Source organism: Callorhinchus milii, unplaced genomic scaffold (assembly GCF_018977255.1).
Source record: "Callorhinchus milii isolate IMCB2004 unplaced genomic scaffold, IMCB_Cmil_1.0 Scaffold1, whole genome shotgun sequence".
NCBI lineage: Eukaryota > Metazoa > Chordata > Chondrichthyes > Chimaeriformes > Callorhinchidae > Callorhinchus > Callorhinchus milii.
In genome coordinates this window covers 75,119,355-75,125,644 of record NW_024704742.1, presented here as the reverse complement: position 1 = coordinate 75,125,644, position 6,290 = coordinate 75,119,355, and the positions used below count along the sequence as shown (strand labels likewise).

Genomic DNA, 6,290 nt, shown 5'->3' with positions numbered 1-6,290 from the left:
AGTTACATCTAGTTTCCATGGAAAAAAAGGCAAATGTTCAGGTTTTAAAATCTTAAAATTTTAAAATTTAAAAGTCAGGCAGAAATCATGAGGATAAGGATGGGTATGTTGAAATTCTGTAAAGAATATTTTACTGTACTCGAACATTTAGTCACTATGTATTTTGTAGCTAAACACAGCAGCTAATTTGCACAATTCACAATGTCTCATCAACGCCCATGAAGTGAATATCCAAATAATGATAATGAGAATAATCCTTTGCAGTTGACACCCAAGCACTTCACACCAAACTAAATTACCACCAGCAGCTGTTACTTCAATCTTGCCCAGGGTGTGCTATAGAGAGTCACAAGGTTGAACTAGGTTTGGATCATTAAATTTAATGTAAATTCAATCCGCTGTATAAACAGAGTGTACTTTTAGTTAGACTGCGATCATGCCTGTTTGGCAGAGACAAGTGGCACTCATTATTTCCTGGTGGGATGCGGGCATTGCTATTGAGTGAATTTCACAGCACAGCTTCCTGAAGACAGAGCTGTTTGTTGTCTTGGCCATATTAAACAGGTGGTTGCTCTGAGGGTTGCTCTCCTTAACAACTGCATTGAGCTGTATTACTGTTTGGCTGCTGATATTGGATAATCGCTCAAGATAGGCTCTACATCATGATCTCAATAAACAGATCAATTCAACAATGCATGCCAATATGATGTACAAATGGGAATCAATATATTCAACTCTTAATGAAAAAAATCTAAATAATATTTTGGTTTAATATTTGCACACATGTTGCTCTGTACAATGTCATAGAATCATAGAATCTTACAGCACAGAAGGAGGCCTTTTGGCCAATTGTGCCTGTGATAAAGCTATCCACTAGTCCAATTCTCCTGCCCTTACCCCATAGACCTGTAATTTTTGTTTTCAAAAACCTATCCAATACCCGTTTGAAATCGACTTTTGAATCTGCTTCAACCTTTCAGACAGTGCATTTCAGATCATAACTACTTTCAGGGTAAAAACAATCTCCTCGTCACCCCTCTAGTTCTTTTGTCAATTATCATAAATCTGTATCTCTGTGCCCTCTGGTTACTGACCCACACATCAGAGGAAACAGTTTCTCCCTATCTACTCTATCAAAACCCCTCATAATTTTGATCACCTCCATTAAAATCTCCACTCAACCTTCTCTGCTCTAAGGAGAACAATCCCAGTCTTTCCACATCCCTCATCCCTGGTATTATTCTGGTAAATCTCTTCTGCATACTCTCCAAGGCCCGCTCTGCCTTCCCTCACATCCATGACATCGCCCGACTCCACCACTACTCACCCCTCAGGCCGCTGAAGTATTTTGATCCCCAGAACTGTACATAATTATATAAGTAATATGTGTGCAATGGCTGCCAATAATAATCTATTTACCAATAATGAGTACCACATTTAAATGCTATACAAATGTGGTTTCTGCCATAACCTGTCAGTCAAAATTCTTGTTATATATTGTACTGCTACAATGGAGAGGCCTGTCTGTGCCCTATATTGAAACATTGGGGAGCAATTGACATCTGGAGTTAGCTTCCAACCTTTCTGTATCTTTCATTCTGTATAGTGTGATCAAATGAAAATCAGCCTCTGTGAAACACTTCCAAATCGGGAACATCTTCAAAATATACGTTGGCATGGTCAAAGAGGAGGGTCTTGAGGCGGGACTTGAAGGAGGCTAAGGAGGGGGTGAGACAGGGTGACTGGGGGATGGAATTCCAGAGGTTGGGGGCAGAGTGGCTGAAGGCTCTCCCGCCAAGATGGGTCGGGGGACCTGGAGCAGACCAGAGCTGGCTGAGTGGAGGGAGTGGGCGGGTTGGTAGGGGGCTAGGAGGTCGCAGAGGTAGGCTGGGGTGAGGCCATGGAGGGCTTTGTATGTGAGAACCAAAATCTTGAACTGGATCCTCTGAAGAATAGGGAGCCGATGGAATCGGGTGAGAGTGGGGGAGATGGGGTCACGGAGGACACGGGCTGCAGAGTTCTGGATTATCTGCAGCCTGTGGAGGGAGGAGTTGGGAAGGCCGACAAGCAGGACGTTTGCATAGTCAAGCCTGGAGGTGATGAAGCATGAACAAGAGTTTCAGCGGCCTGAGGGGTGAGGTAGTGGTGGAGTCGGTTGATGTTACGGAGGTGAGGGAAGGCAGAGCGGGTCATGGCTTGAATGTGGGGGAGAAAAGACAGTTGAGGGTCGAACAAGACACCTAGGTTCCTGACTGGCTTGGTGAGTTGAAGTGTGCAACCATGGAGGTTGATGCTGCCAGAGCCTGAAGTGCTGAGGCGCTGGCGCGAGCCAATCAGGAGGGCCTCAGTCTTGTTCATATTCAACTGTAGGAAATTCTCCCAGTGAACTGGCAACAATTTCACAAAATAAAATACATTATGGCTGTTTGTGGAACACTATTGTGCTTGTAAAGGTATTTCAATAATAATAATCCTTGCATTTGATGTAGCACCTTATCGCGTCTTCGAGACGTCTCAAAGAGCTTCACAGAATATACTATGAAGTGAATTGGCTGTATATTTTGTGGGCGAATCACGGCAGCCAATTATTATCCACGGAAAAGTGATCCGCCAATCGACTATCAACCAGGTTCCTACTTCCTGCTAGGTAAACAGAGGCATGTGGAGTAAGGAAACTTGCACAACGTTTAGCTCTGCCAGGAATGGAACCCAGGTCTCTTGCTTTTGAGACAAGTGCTCTAACCACTGAGCTACAGGACTCCATTTGAGGATGATGTTTTTAAAGTTCATTCGATAGAGATAGAGAGCTACTGTATCCCCACAAGGATTGGAGTGAGAGACCGGTGTAGGACAGCTGAAGGGCAGTTGAACACTGTTACCCACCACATATGTTTTCACTAAGATGTAGGAAAAATTGGAGAAATAAAGATCAGAAATTATGAAAAGTAGTTTCATCCTGAGAGATGCTCTCAGAAAATTGGTTTGTAAGAAAAATTAATGGAGAATCAAGGTGCCTTAACTTGGTACTTGGCCCATTGCTCTGTATCATTGTTGACAAACACCACTCTTATCAGGATGCAGCTCCCAGTTCACACTTGCCCTGCTGTGACTAAGTAATTAGTGTGCGAAAAGTAAATAACAGCAGCCGTGCCATCATTGTTTGAACCACTGCGTAGAAAAAGTATCACTTGCCTTTACAACCCATAAATCATTCCAAGTTGATTTGCCCTTAACACTTGCATAATGGCCCGTGGTCAATTCAGCACTGGAATGGGACCACATTTGCTGAGGTGGGTAAGAAATAGATGCAGTAACAAAGTGGTAGGTACTTGAGGCAGGATGGGCGTGGGTGGAAGAGTGGAACTGAGGTTAATCAGCAAAGCAGTTTTTCAGACTTCTGAATCCTTTCTTCAGAGTTTCTCATTAAGTTGCCATGAGCCTGAAACACAATCTCGCCTCTCCGAGAATTTTTCTAATGAGCACCTGAAGCCCGTGTTGAAAGATTAAAGTCCAGCATTAAAATTGCTTGTGTATATATAATATATTTTGTCATGCAGGTGGGAACAAATAATGATTTAGAAGCAGTTTTTTTCATAAAAACATCTCATTACTTTTATTCCCTTTCAATTCAAGTCTAATTTTAAACAAAAGGAAAAATACCCCAATGTATCATTTCATTTTCAACTGGTTAGCTAAATATTTCTGCATGATTGACCTGGAGATGCTGTAACAAACAAGCAGATAGAAAGACTTATATTTGTAAGAGTCTATAACATTGTATCCAAAATATTTGTGTCAAGTGTGATAGCTCTTTCTATAACTTCTGAACGGTTTGAATTTTGGGTTGGTTGGATAGTGTTTGGATTAACCCACAGTTAGTGTGGGATAAAATAAAGAATTTTATTGAGAAATGGGTCTATTTTAAGTAGAAATAGACCATTACATTAAATCTGGATGGGTTGCCTCTAGCGTGCATAATAATAATCCTTGCATTTGATATAGTGCCTTAGCACGTCTTTGAGATGTCTCAAAGTGCTTCACAGAATATATTGTGAAGTGACTTGACAGTGTATTTTGTGGACGAAACTTGGCAGCCAATTGTGCACAGCAGTGTCCCACAAACAGTCGTGGATTTAAGTGGACCAATTTTTTTTTGGAAGGAATTATTATCCCCGGAAAAGCGATCCGCCAATCGACTAACAACCAGGTTCCTACTTACTGCTGGGTAAACAGAGGCGTGTGGAGTAAGGAAACTTGCCCAACATTTCGCTTTGGTGAGAATCCAACTGTCGCTTGCGAGTTGAGTGCTCTAACCACTGAGCTACAGGTCTCCACACATAATGATAGATCGGCCGAGATTTGTAAAATTCTATGTAAAAGTGTTTCAGTAAATTGGAGCCATCTCCCATCCCCTGCACTCTAAATTTACGTAATGTCCCTTAGTTTGAAGCACACTGACTATCTCCCGGGCTGACTGGTGGGGGATGTGCATTCTGTTCAGAGTCAACAAATGTCACATTGGTTAGGAAGGCTGACTGGCAGGAAGGGGCCAGTGGTGGTTTATAGCTGGTGCACAGCCAGAGCGGATTATCCTCCCAACACGAACCACCTGTTCTGCTCAGAGTTACATTTCAAAGGAGTGAGAGCAAGAAGTGACACAATGTACTTCCGAAAGGAGACACATTTAAACACGCGAAGGAAATCACATCCACAGACTTCGTGCTTAAAAGAAAAAATACTTGCAAAGTCGGGGTCTCAGAAAAAAAACGCCTCAATTATTTTTAAAACTCTGAAGTCCAGAGAAGATCAACATAAACTTGAGATCTAAGCAAAGACATGTTTAGGGGGTGCATTTGACTGGAGGGAATGACTGCTCTGATGGCACAGACATTAGCTGGTGCAGCACTGACTGCACGTGGCTGGTTTTTCTCCTGCACAACCCACATGGGCTGCACCAATTGGGGATGGCAGACGGGATGGATGGTCGGGGTTCTTGTCCTGTTGACTCTCTGGGGGGGGTTTCAGGTCAAGAGGGGTTCCAACCTACGAGTTCCAAATAAATAACAGCCCCCTGTGCAAACGTTAAAAGGGTGGGGGTTTTTTTTTTAAAAAAAGATGGGATGAGCGTGTTGCAAGATAGGAAGTGGGTGAAGTACTGCAGAAGAAAAGAAACAGGAAGTGTTCAGAAAACTGCACTGCAACATCAGGAGGATTAAAAGCCAAGATTATTATTATTAATAAAGAAAGGTCTGGGTCATTTTTCTAACCTTTGTTTTTTTTTGTGCCTGAGCAGCTCGGTGGGTGGCCGCTGAGTGATCAAGGGGTGGAGGTGGTGGGGGGGATACCAATAGGAGCCGATGGGGGAGAGGGCAGTCCTTGTGCGGTGCGCTCCACTCCAGAGTTTCAGTGCAGCTTCAGTAATGTTCACTATTGTGCAGTCAGAAATCATAGGGGTCCCTTTGTGTTTAAGGATCTCGTAGGGAAATGATTTACAGTCACCCAAACAGGCGAACTGATCTTCCCCACACAATACCTACTTGTTGGTGCAAATGCTAGTCACGTGCAAACTTTGGGCTGGGGAGCAGCAGCACTGGGGTTTGGTGGGTGATGATAATAGACGTCAGTCTGCTGCTGTATGAATATTGATGTGAAGCCCAGTCTGCTTTCGTAGAGGAGCAGAAGGAAGCAAAATGGCTGCCCTTTAGGATTTTGTTTGAAAGGAGACGGATTGTAAATTTTTTTTTGCTGCTGGATTCCGCGACGTCGGAGGGAAGGCGAAGGCCTGCAGTGATTTCCCCGCCACCGAGTAAGGCTTTCTGTTTCTCATTTGATCGTTTTCTTTCCGTCGGGGGGAGAGTGGATGAAAATGAACTTTGCATGATCTCATGAAAGAGGGGGAAATGGGGGGGGGGGGCTAGAAAATTAGCCAAAGCTTCTCCAACATGGCTGACAATATTAGTTTGATAAAGAAACTATCAGATTTTGTATCTCTTCTGTCTTGATGTGGTGAGTGTTTAGTTGGGCTTCTGCTGCTGCCCCCCCCCCCCCCCTTCCCCTCCCCCTCTCCCCTCTGCTTCTGTGCGTGTGTTTTAAATTTTAAACTAACCAGAATTGACAGTGTCACTTTATCCTCATGTAGTTTTTTTTTCGCCTCTTTTAGGTTTGAAGTGTTATTGTTGAAACGCACACACTGGAAGGAGAGTGATCACTGTGGGAACAAGGTACTGTTTATGTCTTCGTGTTGGACATGCACGAGATTTTGTTGTTGTCTTTTAAGAATTTTTAAAATT

At 43.3% G+C, this 6,290-nt stretch overlaps 1 non-coding gene across 1 annotated transcript; it reads right to left on the bottom strand.

The window, feature by feature from the left end:
• Nucleotides 1-2,688: 2,688 nt before the first annotated feature.
• trnal-caa lies at nt 2,689-2,760 on the bottom strand. The gene has a single exon. It is a non-coding gene; the product is annotated as a tRNA-Leu (tRNA).
• Between the last annotated feature and the right edge of the window lie 3,530 nt (nt 2,761-6,290).